We start from the raw sequence: 19,531 nt of genomic DNA, 5'->3' as shown, positions 1-19,531 counted from the left end.
CATAAAAAACTGCACACACCATAATACACGGGCCACACCATAATACACTGCCCACACCATAAAACACTGCCAACACCATAATACACTACCCACACCATAATACACGGCCCACACCATAATACACTGCACGCACCATAATACACTGCCCAAAGCATAAAAAACTGCACGCACCATAATACACTGCCCACAGCATAATACATTGACCAAACCATAATACACTGCCCGCACCATATAAAACTGCCGACACCATAATACACTGCCCACACCATAATACACTGCCCGCACCATAATACACTGCATATACCATTATACACTGCTCACACCATAATACACTGCCCACACCATAATACACTGCCCACACCATAATACACTGCCCACACCATAATACACTGCCCACACCATAATACACTGCCCACACCATAGAAAACTGCCCACACCATAATACACTGCCCACACCATAATACACTGCCCACACCATAATACACTGCACACGCCATAATACACTGCACACACCATAATACACTGCCCACACCATAGAAAATTGCCCACACCATAATACACAGCCCACACCATAATACACTGCCCACACCATAATACACTGCCCACACCATAATACACTGCACACACCATAATACACTGTCCACACCATAATACACTGCACACGCCATAATACACTGTCCACACCATAATACACTGCCCACACCATAGAAAACTGCCCACACCATAATACACAGCCCACACCATAATACACTGCCCACACCATAAGACACTGCCCACACCATAACACACTGCCCACACCATAATACACTGTCCACACCATAATACACTGCACACGCCTTAATACACTGCACACACCATAATACACTGCCCACACCATAATACACTGCCCACACCATAATACACTGCACACGCCATAATACATTGCCCACACCATAGAAAACTGCCCACACCATAATACACAGCCCACACCATAAAAAACTGCACATACCGTAATACACCACACATACCGTAATACACCGCACACACCATAATACACTGCACACACCATAATACACAGCACACATCATAATACACTGCACGTGCCATAATACACTGCACACACCATAAAACACTGCCCACACCATAATACACTGCCCACACCATAAACAACTGCACACACCATAATACACGGGCCACACCATAATACACTGCCCACACCATAAAACACTGCCCACACCATAAAACACTGCCCACACCAGAATACACTGCCCACACCGTAAAAAATCTGCCCACACCATAATACACTACCCACACCATAATACACGGCCCACACCATAATACACTGCACGCACCATAATACACTGCCCACACCATAATACACTGCCCACACAGAATACACTGCCCACACCGTAAAAAATCTGCCCACACCATAATACACTACCCACACCATAATACACGGCCCACACCATAATACACTGCACGCACCATAATACACTGCCCACACCGTAAAAAATCTGCCCACACCATAATACACTACCCACACCATAAAACATGCACGGGGATGACGCCAGCACGCGCTGGCGCTCCAGCGCATGCGCCGACTCGCGCCAGCCGGCGGAGGCCCTTCGGCACCGGTTGGCGTGGCGCCAAGCCCCTTCCCCGCCGGCCGGCAGGGCGCCAACCACTCCGGGGCGGGCCTAGCCCCTGATGGTGCGGAGGATTCCAAACATTTGGGGAGGCCCGACGCCGGAGTGGTTCACCCCACTCCATCCCGCCGGGACCCCCCGCCCCGCCGGGTAGGGGAGAATCCCGACCCAGGTAATCCAGATTAAGTGTGTAATAATTTTCCAAGAAACATCCAAGCTTTCTGAATAATGGTTGTATATGGGAAAAACATTATTGTTGTACAATATTTTGATCAGGTTCATTGAGATCCCAGCTGGTATCTGACTGATATCAATTACTGGTGGGTAGATTAAGGGAGTAAATTGTCCATTGATCAAAGAACTATAATTGATCCATTAAAAAGCCCACACAATCCTAAAATTAGTAAAAAGTTGTAAGGCTGCGCTGCATGTGGATTCATAATGTGTTCACCCATTCCCCATTCTCGGAACTAATTTATAATGGCTCAGTCTGCTAATGGTTATAATGAACATTCCAGCAAACTTAATGTTGGGATTGAACAGAAAATGATCTGATTAAAGTACCAGTCTACATATGGGGCGGGATTCTCCGACCCCCCGGCGGGTCGGAGAACATAGAACATAGAACATAGAAAAATACAGCACAGAACAGGCCCTTCGGCCCACGATGTTGTGCCGAACCTTTGTCCTAGATTAATCAGAGATTATCATTGAATTTACAGTGCAGAAGGAGGCCATTCGGCCCTTTGAGTCTGCACCGGCTCTTGGAAAGAGCACCATACCCAAACTCAACACCTCCACCCAACACCAAGGGCAATTTGGACATTAAGGGCAATTTATCATTGGCCAATTCACCTAACCCGCACATCTTTGGACTGTGGGAGGAAACCGGAGCACCCGGAGGAAACCCACGCAGACACGGGGAGGACGTGCAGACTCCGCACAGACAATGACCCAAGCCGGAATCGAACTTGGGACCATGGAGCTGTGAAGCAATTGCGCTATCCACAATGCTACCGTGCTGCCCTTAAGAACAAATAAATCTACACTATATCATTTTACCGTCATCCATGTGCCTATCCAATAGCTGCTTGAAGGTCCCTAATGTTTCCGACTCAACTACTTCCACAGGCAGTGCATTCCATGCCCCCACTACTCTCTGGGTAAAGAACCTACCTCTGATATCCCTCCTATATCTTCCACCTTTCACCTTAAATTTATGTCCCCTTGTAATGGTGTGTTCCACCCGGGGAAAAAGTCTCTGACTGTCTACTCTATCTATTCCCCTGATCATCTTATAAACCTCTATCAAGTCGCCCCTCATCCTTCTCCGCTCTAATGAGAAAAGGCCTAGCACCCTCAACCTTTCCTCGTAAGACCTACTCTCCATTCCAGGCAACATCCTGGTAAATCTTCTTTGCACCTTTTCCAGAGCTTCCACATCCTTCCTAAAATGAGGCGACCAGAACTGTACACAGTACTCCAAATGTGGCCTTACCAAAGTTTTGTACAGCTGCATCATCACCTCACAGCTCTTAAATTCAATCCCTCTGTTAATGAACGCGAGCACACCATAGGCCTTCTTCACAGCTCTATCCACTTGAGTGGCAACTTTCAAAGATGTATGAACATAGACCCCAAGATCTCTCTGCTCCTCCACATTGCCAAGAACTCTACCGTTAACCCTATATTCCGCATTCATATTTGTCCTTCCAAAATGGACAACCTCACACTTTTCAGGGTTAAACTCCATCTGCCACTTCTCAGCCCAGCTCTGCATCCTATCTATGTCTCTTTGCAGCCGACAACAGCCCTCCTTACTATCCACAACTCCACCAATCTTCGTATCGTCTGCAAATTTACTGACCCACCCTTCAACTCCCTCATCCAAGTCATTAATGAAAATCACAAACAGCAGAGGACCCAGAACTGATCCCTGCGGTACGCCACTGGTAACTGGGATCCAGGCTGAATATTTGCCATCCACCACCACTCTCTGACTTCTATCGGTTAGCCAGTTCGTTATCCAACTGGCCAAATTTCCCACTATCCCATGCCTCCTTACTTTCTGCAGAAGCCTACCATGGGGAACTTTATCAAATGCCTTACTAAAATCCATGTACACTACATCCACTGCTTTACCTTCATCCACATGCTTGGTCACCTCCTCAAAGAATTCAATAAGATTTGTAAGGCAAGACCTACCCCTCACAAATCCGTGCTGACTATCCCTAATCAAGCAGTGTCTTTCCAGATGCTCAGAAATCCTATCCTTCAGTACCCTTTCCATTACTTTGCCTACCACCGAAGTAAGACTAACTGGCCTGTAATTCCCAGGGTTATCCCTAGTTCCTTTTTTGAACAGGGGCACGACATTCGCCACTCTCCAATCCCCTGGTACCACCCCTGTTGACAGTGAGGACGAAAAGATCATTGCCAACGGCTCTGCAATTTCATCTCTTGCTTCCCATAGAATCCTTGGATATATCCCGTCAGGCCCGGGGGACTTGTCTATCCTCAAGTTTTTCAAAATGCCCAACACATCTTCCTTCCTGACAAGTATTTCCTCGAGCTTACCAATCTGTTTCATAATGTCCTCTCCAACAATATCGCCCCTCTCATTTGTAAATACAGAAGAAAAATACTCATTCAAGGCCTCTCCTATCTCTTCAGACTCAATACACAATCTCCCGCTACTGTCCTTGATTGGACATACCCTCGCTCTAGTCATTCTCATATTTCTCACATATGTGTAAAAGGCCTTGGGGTTTTCCTTGATCCTACCCGCCAAAGATTGTTCATGCCCTCTCTTAGCTCTCCTAATCCCTTTCTTCAGTTCCCTCCTGGCTATCTTGTATCCCTCCAATGCCCTGTCTGAACCTTGTTTCCTCAGCCTTACATAAGTCACCTTTTTCCTCTTAACAAGACATTCAACCTCTCTTGTCAACCATGGTTCCCTCACTCAACCATCTCTTCCCTGCCTGACAGGGACATACATATCAAGGACACGTAGCACCTGTTCCTTGAACAAGTTCCACATTTCACTTGTGTCCTTCCCTGCCAGCCTATGTTCCCAACTTATGCACTTCAATTCTTGTCTGACAACATCGTATTTACCCTTCCCCCAATTGTAAACCTTGCCCTGTTGCACGTACCTATCCCTCTCCATTACTAAAGTGAAAGTCACAGAATTGTGGTCACTATCTCCAAAATGCTCCCCCACTAACAAATCTATCACTTGCCCTGGTTCATTACCCAGTACTAAATCCAATATTGCCCCTCCTCTGGTCGGACAATCTACATACTGTGTTAGATTCGCAGGGGGACGGCGTAAATCCCACCCGCCGCCCCGCGATATTCTCCGGACCCACCCAAAAATCCCGTCGGCGTGAATTGTGCCGCGCGCCTCGGAGAATGTCGAGGACGGGCGCAACGCAATGGGACCCGGGGGCGCCCCAATTCTCCGGGCCGGATGGGCCGAAGTCCCGTCAGCATGACCAGAGGTCACGGCGGCGTAAATCAAACCACCTATTGAACGGCGTCAACCAGTCGTGATGGTTGACGCCGGCCAGCGCGGAAGTAGGGGTCGGCGTTGCACTGCCTCCTCCCTTGGGGTGCCCGATGGCCCCCGGGCCTCTCCATGGGTCGGGGATGCGAACGGACCGAGCACCTGACGCCCCCCCCGACACCTGGCGCTGCCAGTCCTGGAGGCCCGCCCTGGTATCAACAAGGGTCTGCGAGTTAGCAGCCATGGGGCTCAGGGAGTTGGCCATCCCTGTCTGTGTCTGGGCGATGCCGGCCAGCACCTGGGCAATGGCGCCGATGCCCTCAGCGATGGCCTGCAGAGACAGGGCCACTGCCTGCAGAGACTGGGCCACGGCGTTGAGCACTTCTGCGATCTGCTGCTGGCTCTGGCTCATAGCTGTCTGTGAGAGGGCAGCCATGTCCTGGGCCATGGACGCCGCCTGCACGGAAAGCCCCACACCTTGGGGGGAGATGGGGGAAGGGGGGGATATGGAGGAAGGGGGGGGGGATAAGGGGTTTATGGGGCAAGGGGGGATATGGGGCAAGGGGGGATATGGGGCAAGGGAGGAAAGGGGGGCAGGCAGTGGGGGGTCTCACTTGGCCAGGGGTGAGTGTGCCAGCACAACTGTCCAGTTGGATGGTACTTTGAGAGAAGGCGTGGCAGCCATGGTAAGGGTGGGGAGGCTTGGGGGATTTGAGGATCCCGGCGAACTCGCGCCGGCCGTGGCGTGCATGCGCCAACTCGCACCGGCCGTGGCGTGCATGCGCCAACTCGCACCGGCCATGGCGTGCATGCGCCAACTCGCGCTGGCCGTGGCGTGCATGCGCCAACTCGCACCGGCCGTGGCATGCATGCGCCAACTCGCACCGGCCGTGGCGTGCATGCGCCAACTCGCACCGGCCGTGGCATGCATGCGCCAACTCGCGCTGGCCGTGGCGTGCATGCGCCAACTCGCACCGGCCGTGGCATGCATGCGCCAACTCGCGCTGGCCATGGCGTGCATGCGCCAACTCGCACTGGCTGTGGCGTGCATGCGCCAACTCGCACCGGCCATGGCGTGCATGCGCCAACTCGCACCGGCCGTGGCGTGCATGCGCCAACTCGCACCGGCCGTGGCATGCATGCGCCAACTCGCGCTGGCCATGGCGTGCATGCGCCAACTCGCACTGGCTGTGGCGTGCATGCGCCAACTCGCACTGGTCGTGGCGTGCATGCGCCAACTCGCACCGGCCGTGGCGTGCATGCGCCAACTCGCACCGGCCGTGGCGTGCATGTGTGGACCCGTGCCGCCTGTGCCGGCGCCCATTTCGGCAACTGGATCAGAGTGAGGCTCTCCAGAGCCGTCCTGGCCCCCTGTGCGGCGCGGGATCGCTGATCCTTGGGGCCAGATGGTGCCATCGTAAAACACTCCGGCGGTTACGACAGCGTCAACACTTAGCCCCAGGATCAGAGAATCCCGTCCCTGATTCGTGAGCCTCCTTCCGAATTCTCCGTCCCCGCCCGCCTTTGAACCTGCCGGTGGGGGCAGAGGAGAATTCTGTCCTATATGAAGGGAATGGCAGTAATTGCTGTTTGCGAAGGAGACGATACGCGGTCATTAGCTCAACTCGGGTCCAAGCAGGACTTGACACTGAGGTTGCGAAACGTCTGATTCAGCCTGAGATACTGGCCACTGAGGGGAATGAAATTGCTGGTGAGAGTACAGAATTTGCGTAGGGTCCAATGCCAGTAGCTTTGGTTTCCTAATGTTGGAAGTTGTAGCTCACCCAGGTTTGAGTTCGGAGAACATCGAGGCAGTGAAGGGTTTGAGAAAGTTGGTGGAAAGGTAGAGCTGGTTGTCTGCTCAGACGGGTGTCTGTCTCACGTTACTTGTATATTAGATCAGGGGCGCGACCAAAGTTAAAGTCCGGTTTTGGGCACATTTGACGGGGAGTTTCGCGATGGTTGCGTCGGGGACATCACAACCCATATTCAACAGCAACTAGTGCCACAAATGAGCCCATGTGACTCTCGACGTTACTGGCTCCCTTGCCACCTGATTCGTCCAACTCGTGCCTCAGCTTCTCGCCACTAACAAGGGGGAGCTGCTTTTAAACGCTCCCTCACCACTCACTCCCAGTCAGCACACAGGCCTGGCTGCGCACAGACCTGTTCCTCGCTTTGGTATTGCTGACCTCACGAGGATTCTCAACGCTGTGGATGAGAGGCGGGACACCCTGTCTCCCCGAGGGGGTCAGAGGACCAGCAACGGGGTCAGCAATGCCATCTGGAAGGCAGTGGCAGCGGCTGTCAGTGCGGGCAGCATGACAAGGAGGACCGCTGTTCAATGTCGACAGAAGACCAACGGCCTCCAACCAGCTGCAAGGGTCAGTTACAGGGCAGAACAGGGTGATATGGTGATGCCAGTGACACTGATAGGCCAGCTGGGGCCCTCCGGCTCCAGGACCTCCAGAGGACGTCTGCTACAGGCATCAAAGACCACAGGGCACAGGGCATGGTAAGCAGCAGGCTGCCTCCACCTCTCATGTGCATCCTGGGGACATACCTAAACCACGAAGGTTCAAGAAGAGTGAGGAGCACTGTGTGGGCACTGGTGGGGTCACTATCTGTAGCTAGGGGGAATGGAAATCTGTCACAATAAAATGTTCACTTTTGAAACATGTCACACCTCATACATGTGAAGCCCCGTCACGTTAATCTTCACAGCTGGTCTGCCCGCAACCTCACCCCCTGTTCCCCTTTGCTCCCATACCGCCTGCTCCCGGGCACACTGGTCTAAGATCAAAAACCCCGATGTAGACCCTGTTCAGAGGATAGGTGTGAGCACGTTGTCAGCAGACAGACAGAGTCAGACTTCAGCAGAAACTGAGGAGCTCCAGAGCGAACATCACAGTGAGTTTTCATCACTTTCCTGCCTTGTATAGTAAACCGGTGACAGTGCCGACACAGGCCCAGCACCCTGGAGTGATATTACACAGATCTTGGAGGAGAGAACAGGGTAGTCGGGAAAGGGCGGATTAAAGGGGGGGGGGAGTGGGAGAGGGAAATGGGGCGCTGAGCGGGGGCAGAGGAGACTGGGATAGGGGGAAGGGGGTGGAGATTGGGGCAGAACGGGGAGGGAGATTGGATGGGAATTGGTAAGGTGATTGCCGGGGGGAAAGGAAATGGGTGTGTGGCGGGCGTTGAGCTGATGGACACAGCATCATCCTCGGAGAACCTGGAAAGGATGAGGGCCTCCCTGCACCTCCTCGCATTTTGAACCCTCGCCACAGGCTGTTCTCCAACCTCCAGCTCAACCTTGGGCTCGTCCTCCAGCCCCTCCTGCTCCACCTCCTCCTCCAGCATGACGCCCTGCTGCTGTGCCAGATTATGGAGGGCACAGCAGACCACAAAAAAGCAGGAGGCCCTCTGGGGGGTGTACTGCAGGGCATCGCCAGCGTGGTCAAGACATCGGAATTACATTTTCAGCAGCCCAATGCACCGCTCAATGACAGCACAGGTGGCAGCGTGAGTATCATAGCATTGGGTCCCTGCATCGGTCTCAGGCCTCCGCATAGGTGTCATCAGCCATGTCCTCAGTGAGTAACCCTTGCCCCACATGAGCCAACCCATCAGCCGGGGGTAGTCCTTGAAGACACGCGGATCTCCGAATGCCCCAGGATGTAACTGTCATGCATGTTCCCAGCGGGCACACACGTGCATAATTCGGAGGCGGTGGTGGCACCTGATCTGAACATTCAGAGAATGGGACCCCTTCCTGTTAATATCGGGCACTCCCTGATGCCCTGGTGCTCCACAGGGCAACATGGATTGATTGCCCCCTGGACCTGGGGCATCCCGGTGATGGCAGAAAATCCCACAGCCTGGGCATCTTGGTGGGCCTGGTCCAGGTGGACATACAGGGGCACACAGAGCATCCGTCACCTCCTGGATGCACCTGGGCGAAAGATTAAGATATGCCACACAGGCCCCCACTTGAGCTGTGAAATGACCTGGTAGCGTAGAGGTTGAGGGCTGTGGTGACCTTTACGGCCACTGGGAACGGGTCTACGCCTCCTCCACAGGGTGCCATGTTGGCGAGGACGTGGCACAGGGGCCGCACTTTGTCTCCGCTGAGACGCAGTCTTCTGCGGCATATGCTGTCCATCAGCTCATTGAATGGCTAACGATGCCTGAACACCTTGGACTGTCATTGGCCTCCCCTTTCTGAATCCCTCTTCAGCCTGATGGGCGGCTGGGTCTTCAGAGTGTGTAGTGGCCCCCTGCACATGGGGTGCCACCTCCAGCCTGTGTTGTCGCTGCTGACTTCTACGCCGTCTGCCCATCTTGGTTACCACAAGCAACGCAAGGGCAAACTCGCTGGGATCGACACCAGCAAACAGAGTTTTATCTGGAAGGAATTGGAGAAAGAGAGAGACTGACAATCCATTCGGGCTTCCATCCCGGGATCCTCAAATCCCCCAAGCCTCCCCACCCTTACCATGGCTGCCACGCCTTCTCTCAAAGTACCATCCAACTGGACAGTTGTGCTGGCACACTCACCCCTGGCCAAGTGAGACCCCCCACTGCCTGCCCCCCTTTCCTCCCTTGCCCCATATCCGTCACAGTACTGCAGCTGTGCCTTCAGCTGCCCAGTCCCGAAACTCTGAAATTCCTACCTGTAATCTCTCTACCTCCTTCCTTTCCATTAAGACCCTCTAAAAACCAACCCCTTTCCCTTCCTAATATCTCCCCTTGGACTTTGCATGGATTTTAATCCCCTTTCCAGGTGCGAAACAAACACAAGTTGCATTACCGAGGCTCAGATTCTGTTGTCAGCGGCAAAGGGACAGTTCCCTCACTCTGACAGTTTCCCACAGAGCTTTGGCGAGCTTCTCGGTATAGATTTCCTCTAATCCGGCATCTTTTCCAGCTCCTCCAAGGACTCTGTGTCATATGTGAGCAGGACATGAAGCTGAAAGGTTCTCTCACCAACTAGGCCGGAGAATCCTCTCTGAACCGTGCAGAATCCAAACCAGAAATCTAAAGTTGGAAATATAAATTAAACTAAATTATGTACAGAAAGGGTAATAAAGATAGAGAAATACAAGTAGCTTTTATATACAAGAAGAAAAAGATAAAAGAGGCAAAGTCAAACAGCTATTTTAATTTCTATTCTTCTTAAAAACAGCTCCAACAGCAATTTTCTTCTGAGGGAAGGAGATTCCACATTTGTAAAATTATTTTTTGAGAGTCAGAGAAGTTGTTTGACAGCAATTATCACTTAGCGTGCTATTAAAAACTCACTGACACCTGAATGAACTTTTAACATCTATCTTTTAATGTGGATCTACTGGATAAGGCCAGCAAATTTACATCATTACAGTCATTTAGTCATTTCCTTGCCACATGCATAAGCAAAGACTGCACCAGCACACAATGTGAAGGAGCAGGCTATCTTTTCTTTATTCCTTCTCCGGATGCGGCCATCCCTGGGAAAGCCAGCGTTTGTTCACCATCCCTAATTGCCCTTGAACTGAATGGCTTGCTAGGCCAGTTAAGGGGCAGTTAAGAGTCAACCACCATCTTGCTGTGGGTCTGGAGTCACATGTGGGCGAGACCAGGTAAGGCCAGCTTCCCTCAAAGGCATCAATGAATCAAATGGGTCTCTATGCAATAGCTCACAGTCACTATTACTGCGATTAGTTTATAATTCAGATTTATTAACTGAATTGCAATTCCACCAACTTCCGGGGGGGTGGGTTCTAACTTGTCTACCCAGAACATTAGGCATTGGGCTAACTGGGCCCAGTGACATTTCCAATACACCACAATTTCTGACTACCTTACAAATTTCTGTGTTTAATTGCGCATGAGGACATCAGAAGTTGCTATCTATTGATAACCTTGATTATGTATTTAAAATTTCAACTCAGGGATAATTTAGCGTGACCAATCCACCTACCCTGCACATCTTTGGATTGTGGAAGAAAACCAGAGCACCCGGAGGAAACCCAGGCAGATACGGGGAGAACATGCAAACTCCACACAGTCAGTCAGCCGAGGCCGGAATTGAACCCGGGTCCCTGGAGCTGTGAGGCAGCAACCAATGGGCACATGTTTACGGTAAGGGGCAGGTGATTTAGGGGGAATTTGATGAAAAACCTTTTCACCCAGAGGGTGGCGGGTATCTGGAACTCACGGCCTGAAAGGGTGGTTAGACTCACGCAGACACATGGAGAATGTGCAAACTCCACACGGACAGTGACCCGGGGCCGGGATCGAACCCGAGACCTCGGCACTGTGAAGCAAGCAGTGCTAGCCACTGTGCCGCCCAGCTTTATTATTAACCACAAAACTGCAACGTATTTACAGCTCAGAAACAAGCCTTTACGTCACACTTTATTGTGGGTCACAGGAGCCTCATCTCCACTTCATTTTCCTCTTCCTAGTGGCAGAGCTCTTGTTGTACAACAGAAATATTAATGTGAGTCAAGACCCGGATTCAGTTTGTGGTCACCTGGTTGAGAGTCTAATGTTCTACTGTTAAAGCTGGCAGGCGATCTGCCCCTCAATGATAAATGTCTGGCTTGGTCTAATTCTGCCTGGTTAACTGACATACACATCCTGCCCGGGTATTTAAATGACCGATTACTGTTTAGCTAATGACCAAGTTTCAAACTTAGCAGATTCCAACAAGGTCAGGGAGGTCACGAACAATTGGAGACCCTAATCAGACAATGCAACTGGGAGCAGTGAAAGCTAAATTAATCTCAACGTCTAATTAACGCACGGAGATTGGGACTCATCATTGCAGGATTGCCTCTTGGAAGTTTTATTCACTGTGCAAACAGGCACAGTATCACAAACCTGAACAAATTCATCAACTGTGACATTTCCTGTTGTAACCTCCTCCTCATGAAATTTCTTAAATGTTCCCGTAACTCTACTGTCGCCCATTAGGTAGAGATGATTACCATAAGTTGAGACATGATTGCCGCTAGATAGAATACCTGTGATATGATTAACTGCCACAGCCACAAGGCAATAAATCTTTCCTTGTCAGCATAAATAAAATACATTGAAAACATTGAAATGGATCAGGGGCCAGGTGATTCATTAGTAGCAATTAGCGGACTTGTGTGAAGTTATCTACTTTCCTTCTCTGCTTTTCTGCCCTTAGCTTTTCTTCTGTAAAGTTGCAGTGTAGAGTTCCACAGTCCTCGGGCCTTCAGGTACCACACTAAAGTGACCCTTTCCCATATGTCAACCTGGATAGTCAGGTTCAGTGGGCTATTCAATCTGCAGGCTCACTACAAACAGCAATGACTCAACAATCTGGCTTTTGATTCATGTGAGTGACTCTTAAAGGCCAAGTCGGTTTTACCTACATGTTTATATGAATTGGAGACATTAAGGTTTTCAATCGACTCTCTTCACCAGCAAAGCAGGTATCAGAACTCCAGCACCCTCAACCGAGCCTGTTCCTTTCCTTGATGCAAACTTAACACAGGGTGACAATCGCCTCCCTCCTCTCCCCTGCCCTTGCCCCATACTCATTACAGTAAAGAGCAGAAATGTTGCATTAATCAGGAAGCATATCAATTACAAACGTGTGGGTGCAATGAAGTTTGCGGTTCCTCCGACAATTAGGATTGAAAGCTTGAAGAGGTGAAGCAAGACTCCTTCCCCGTCTAGGGATTCTCAGACTGTTAGGTTGACCCCTGACTCTGGGGTCAGGCTGCATTAACGCTACAACCAAGAATAAATAGATTTTTTAAATTGCCTTGGGAAAAACATCAGCGCCAAGTCCCCTTCCAAGTCACACACCATGCTGACCTGGACAAACATCTCCATTGCACTGGAGAGGATGCAGAGGAGATTCACCAGAATGTTGCCTGGGCAGGGGCAATTCAGACATGTAGAGAGGCTGGTTAGGCTGGGGTTGTTCCCCTTAGAGCAGAGACGGCTCAGCACCGGCCTGATCGAGGTGTGCATGAGGGACATGGATAGGGTAAATAGGAAGATAGTTTTCTCCTTAGTTGAGGGGTCAATAACCAGGGGAGCATAGATTTGAGGTAAGGGGCTGGAGATTTTTATAATACTATTCTTTATTGTCACAAGTAGGCTTATATTAACACTGCAATAAAATGTGAAAATCCCCTAGTCTCCACATTCCGGTGCCTGTTCAGGTACACAGAGGGAGAATTCAGAATGTCCAAATTACCTAACAGCACGTCTTTCAGGACTTGTGAGAGGAAACCCAAGCAGACACGAGGAGAACGTGCAGACTCCGCACAGGCAGTGACCCCAGCCGGGAATCGAACCTGGGACCCTGGCGCTGCGAAGCTTCAGTGCACACCACAAAGGGGGTTTGAGGAAAAACCTTTTCACCAGAGGGTGGTTGGAATCTGGAACTTACTGTCTGAAAGGGTGGTAGAGGCGGGAACCCTCACAACGTTTAAGAAACATTTAGGTGAACACTTGAAACGTCACAGCATACAAGGCTACGGCCCAAGTGCTGGGAAATTAGATTAGAATAGATAGGTGCTCGATGGCTGGTGTGCACATGATGGGCCGAAGGGCGTCTGAGATCAGTGCTGTAAAACTCTATGGACGCGATTTAACGGAAACATTTCCAAGTGTCATTTTGAGCACAATTAGCAGAGTGTTTCTCGACAGCTGTGTTGGTGAGATCGCGGCCGTATTTAACGGCACAGTGCTGAAAATGAGCCCCCATAAGTGCCTCACAATTACTGGCTGTCTTGCCGTCTGATTCACCAGACCTACGCCTCAGCATCTCGCCACTAACAAGGGGGAACTCCTTTTAAACGCTCCCTCACCACTCACTCCCAGTCAACACACAAGCAAGGCCGCGCGCAGACCTGCTCCCAGCTTTGGGGTGCCTGTGCTGGACAGGCTTCTCAACGGTGTGGATGCGGGACGGGGCATCCTGTTCTCCCATGGGGCTCGGCGGCCCAGCAGCAGGGTCACCAATACCACCTGGAGGCCACTGGCAGCTTTTATCAGTGCGGGCAACATGACCAGCAGGACTGCCGTCCAATGTCGGAAGAAGACCAATGACGTCCACCAAGCTACAAGGGTCAGTTACCACCTCTCTCCCAGCATCAGTTCTGCCTGCCACCCCTCAAATTCCCAAACACCCCCCACAAATCACTGGCTGATACCTCACACCCTCCCCTCATCCAATCTTCATGCATGTTCCTCAACACCGGCTGGCACCCACCAGCAACAACCCCTTCATGTCCAGGTGCGGTGCCCACACATGCCACCTGCTATAGACCCTCCAATCCATCAAGCTCATGTCTCACAAAGCCCTCTCTTTGCCCCTGCAGGAGGAGATAGCCCATAATAAGTGGGAAAGGACCAAGATGGGGGGAGGAGTAACAGAGATCTACATCCTCACCCCCGATGAGGAACGGGTCCTGGAAATCGCTGGGTTTCCCAAGGAGAGAGCAGTAACTGACAGCGCGGTTGGCCTGCGGCAGAGAGGTGAGGATCCACTGCCCCATCACCCAGATGACCTGTCTCAGGTGTGTTGTGCATGTCAGACAAAATGATCCTTCCCTCTCACTGACTACATGACCATTGTCTCGCAGGATCTCCATCTGATGGTACTGGGCCAATCGGAATCCTCCCCCCCGCCACTACCCAAGAGGCCACCTCGGGGGAGAGCTCCGAGTTGATCACCATCGCGGCGTCATGGATAGTACACCCACCTTCCACCAGCACAGGGACACACACCTCACTGAGCAACATTAGTGGACAGGCTTTTGGGGCACAAACTGGTGAGCACCACACAGTTGCTGATGCACATCAGGTGGAGGCAGGAACATCCAAGGGAAACAGCAGTCGGAGGTCTGCTGGATCCCAGGACTTTGCTGAGCCCCAGTAAGATGCCGAACCTCTGGACAAGGTTATCCCAGAGCTGGTGCAGAGGCTGTGAGATTCAAGAGGAGATGTCGGCGACATTCCAGCAAGTGCATAGCTAATTGGAGGACTCCAAAGGCTATGGGAGCAGGAGATGATGTTGACAATGCGGTTGCACCAAGTCCAACACAGCTAGAATGGCGACGGCAGTGGAAAGCCTGGAGTACGACATCAGCGTCTCGAGTGGTGGTGTCCAAAGTATGGCTCAGTCTGTGATGGCCATGGCTGAAGGCCTCGACATCACGTCGCAGGCACAGACAGCAGCTGGAGATTGCCGTGACACTGCAGAGTGTGGTCCAGCCGCTGAGGGCGTCAACACCATGGTGCAGACCACGGGGAGGCGCCAGGACTGGCAGAGCCAGATGGCGCAGAGGCCTCTGGAGATCACTCCTGCTGCCCCTCCATCGCATGGAGACCCGCTGGGCCCTACGGGCACTGCCAGGGAAAAGGAAAAGGAAGTGCTGAAGGCCAATCCGGGGCCTGCTGCCAAGAAGACAATGGCACAAAAAGTAACAGGCTGCCTCCACCTCTGATGACACACCTGGATGCCGCTGTGGACCAAGATTAAGAAGATTGAAGAGTACTGTGTGGGCACTGGGGGGCGGGGGGGGGGGGGGCAATGTCACTATGTGTTGGTAGGGGAAGTGGAAATGTCCAGTATTCACTACTAAAACACGTTACATCTGATACATGTGAAATCTCTGTCATGTTAATCTTCACAGTGGGCCTGCCTGCACTCCCACCCCCTGTTGCCCATTGCTCCCCCCCGCCCCCCCGGGCACAATGCTCCAAGATCAAACCCACCCCCCAGCCACCGATGCAGACCTCAATCAGAAGATGGGTGTGAGCACATTGTGAGCAGGAAGACAGGAATCTGACTTTGGCATAAACTGAGGAAAACCAGAGCTAACCTCACAGCGAGTGATCATCACCCTCCTGCCTTGTATATTGACCCACTGACAGTGCCGACACAAGGCCCTCACCCTGAGGAGATATTACTCAGACCCTTGGAAGGTGGAACAGGGTGGTTGGATGTGGGAGGATAGGGGAATGGAGGGGGGAGGAAGGAGGGGATGGGGGATAGGATAGTGAGTGAGCTGATGGACAAAGCCTCATCCTACGAGAATCAGGTGAGGCCTTCCTAATTCTCCGGGCATGCTGAAACCTTGCTGCCACCTGTCCTCCATCTTCTCCTGCGGTTCCTCGCCGGGCTTGTCCTCCATTCCTTCCTGGCCTTCGTTATCACGGGTCTCCGCCTTGGCCTCTGGCCTACACTCTGGCGTCATCAGCCAGGACTTCAGCGGTTACCCCTTATCTCCTAAGAGCCATCTGAAGATGCTGGAGTTCTCCGAGAGTCCCAGGATGTAGTTGTCTTGCACACTCCCTGGGAAACGCGATCTGGAAGTGGTGGATGCATACGAGTTGAACAATCAGGGAGTGGAACACTTTCCTGTTAATTAAGGGCATGCAAGGCGAGATGCGTGACATGAATTACCCCTGGACCTGGGACATCCCCAGCGATGGTGAAGAATCCTGCACGCCGGGCATCTGATGGGCTTGGTCCAACTCAAATTTGATAAAGTCTGATGCCCGGGCATACAGAGCATCCGTGACCCCCACGATGAACGTGTGGGCTGTAGCTTGTGATATACTGCACAAGTCCTCACTCGAGCCCTGGAATGAACTGGTTGCATAGAGGTTCAGGGCTGCGGTGACCTTCACAGCCACCGGCAGAAGGTGTCCTCCGCCTCCACGGGGTGCCAGGTTCCCGAGGAAGTGGCATAGGTGCCGCCACTCTTTGTGAAAACGGAATCTCCTGCACCATATGCTGTCTATCATCTCTTCAAAAGACCAATGGCGCCTGTACCTTGAGACGTCGCTGGCATCCCCCTCTTGGTTCTTCCTCGGCCTGATGTGCAGCCGTGTCCTCAGAGTGTGCGGTTGCCTTGGGATGTCTTCTCCAGTCTGCGTCGATGCTGCTGCCACCTTTCCTGGCGTCTGGCCGCCTGGGCTCCCACCAATGCCACAAGAGCATCCTCTGCAGGACCAACACCACCATCCACTTCGGTATCTGTCATGAATTGGAGAAGAGAGAGACCAATTATCAGCTAGGGCTTCCAGACCGGGACCCTCAAATCGTCCAACCCTCCCCCACCCTTGCGTGTCTCGCCTTCTCTCAGAGCGCCATCCAGCAAGTCAGTTGTGCTGGAAAACCCCGCTCTGCACACTCACCCGTGGCTACATCAGGATGCCAAACCACAGGCCCCTGCCAGGAACATAAGAGAGTCTGTGCTCAGGTGCCCTGATCCACACACTCACCCTTTGGTTGCCAGCATATCCCCATTGCTGAAGCCCAGCTCTTGAATGTTTGATTATTGGCTGCTGTCTCTGTGATAATTGTTGGCGCTTCTAGAGATCGGGCAAACTGTTCAGGCTTCAAAGGTTGAGTGAAATGCGTTGCAATAATCATCATCTGACAGATGGCACATGTACCCATGAGAAGCCACTTGAATAATATTTTCATTGGCAAAAACCAGTCAACATCAAAAAAGATTTGAAAATCAACTACGCAACATTGCACATTTCACACTAACCATTAATAAACAAGGAAGCATAATTCTTCCTTATTGGTACCAATACAGATCATTTTCACAAAAAAAAACCAACACAAAGTATCACCCCTTGCAGGTTCCTCAGAAATGGAGCATAAGCCTGAGAATATTTTATCATGTCCAGAACTTTGCCATAGAAATGATCTGTTCATCAATGCATTTCTTGTTGGTTGTTCCACATATCAGTGTCATTCTCCGTCCATGAGCTCCAACTATGCAGGCCCTCCCACATGGCCCAGTCTCACTGGAACCAACTCCTGGCATCCACATATTCCACTGGCGCACAAGGTGTAGTTGAACATCCTTGACTTCCAGCATGTTTAACCCACGGTGACGTGCCAGTTACATGCAGCACTCACCGCACCAGCAACAAAAGTATCAGCAATCTGCAAAAGCATTTCTTCAACTTCTTCATCAGGTTGTTCATTTGGATCAATGTCGCGCACCAGGTCCCACAGTGTCTTTTTGCTTCAAACCTGATTGCCATCTGGACTCATACGTCCGCCTGAGCCTGATGTTCCAGGTTCCCTGTGTCTTAGAAAAAATTGTCCTTCTTTCAGACTACAGGAAAAGAAGGAAACAGCAGCAGCAGCCTCCAGGCATTTGTGGTCACAAGCAGCAGCAAGCAGCAAACACAACTTGGATTGGATTGGATTGGATTGGATTTGTTTATTGTCACGTGTACCGAGGTACAGTGAAAAGTATTTTTCTACGAGCAGCTTAACAGATCATTAAGTACATGAGAAGAAAAGGGAATAAAAGAAAATACATAATAGGGAATTTTTAAAAGATTAGAACGAGTATAAGTTAAGTAAAAAGTGGATCTGTTTGGGAGAGCTCGCAGAGAGTCACCTCGCTCCGGCGCCATCTTGGTAAAGACTTGCAACACCACTTGAAAATATTTTGTTTATTGAACGATCAACAGCAGCTTCATACAAAAATAATGAAAACAAACTACTCAATAGTCCACGTATCCAACAAGGAAAAGGCATTGCTCCACGTCTTTCCCCGACAGAATATTGATACAAACACAAAGCCACAACAGTGCATTCATACAAAGAAAACCAAACAAACTGTAAACATTAAACGGCCAACAGTACAAAAAGTCACCTGCAATCTGAAAAGGCCTTCAACACCTTTGTCAGGTTACTCATTCGGAACAAGCCGCCTCTCTTTCCCCCAGCCCCCAGCAGTAGACTCGCATCATGGAGAGTCACTCGAGGGTAGCGTATCTATATACGCAGAGCACGTGGGAAGAATGAAAGAATACCCCTTCCCCTTCTCCAGCCCTAGTAGCAGGTCATCTTGCATCCTCTCTTTCCTCGCTCCAGGCCACAGAAGCAAAAGAGGTGGCAGCAAACAGACACAGAGCCTCCAGGCATTAAGCATGGAACAGTCAACAGTGCAATAAAGTCGCCAGCAATCTGCAAAAGCATTTCTTCAACACTTCCGTAAGACGCTCAATTGAATCAACACAACCTCCAGGCAGCTGCATATGGATCAATCTGCCTCTCTCTCCCCCTCCTGCAGCTCCCAACAGTAGACTCAACAGTGGAAAATCATACCGGAATGTCAAACCATTGTAGAGCATGCCAGAAGAAAGAGCACCCTTTCTCCGTCTCCAGCACTGGTACCAGATCACTCACATCCTCCCTTTCATTACTCCAGGCAACAGAAGCAAAAGAGGCAGCAGCAAACAAATACAAACATTTGCAGCTACCAGCAGGAGCAATCAGCAAACACCCTGCAGCACCACTTGAGAGCTGTGAAATGTTCTCATAACTGACAAGGCCAATTCCTTATTGGCAATAGCCTTCAGCTATGAAGCTGGAGGCTGC

At 51.2% G+C, this 19,531-nt stretch overlaps 1 long non-coding RNA gene across 1 annotated transcript in view; it reads right to left on the bottom strand.

Annotated features, from left to right (window-relative positions):
- Window positions 1-19,531, bottom strand: part of LOC140425436 (uncharacterized) — a 40,705-nt gene that overhangs the window by 5,204 nt on the left and 15,970 nt on the right. The window contains exon 2 of the long non-coding RNA XR_011947865.1: window positions 9,947-10,173. This is a non-coding gene — a long non-coding RNA (uncharacterized lncRNA). The remainder of the gene's footprint in view (window positions 1-9,946; window positions 10,174-19,531) is intronic.

Source organism: Scyliorhinus torazame, chromosome 6, assembly GCF_047496885.1.
Source record: "Scyliorhinus torazame isolate Kashiwa2021f chromosome 6, sScyTor2.1, whole genome shotgun sequence".
NCBI classification, from domain to species: domain Eukaryota; kingdom Metazoa; phylum Chordata; class Chondrichthyes; order Carcharhiniformes; family Scyliorhinidae; genus Scyliorhinus; species Scyliorhinus torazame.
The sequence above is the reverse complement of the archived record's forward strand: the minus strand, read 5'-3'. Positions and strand labels throughout refer to the sequence as shown.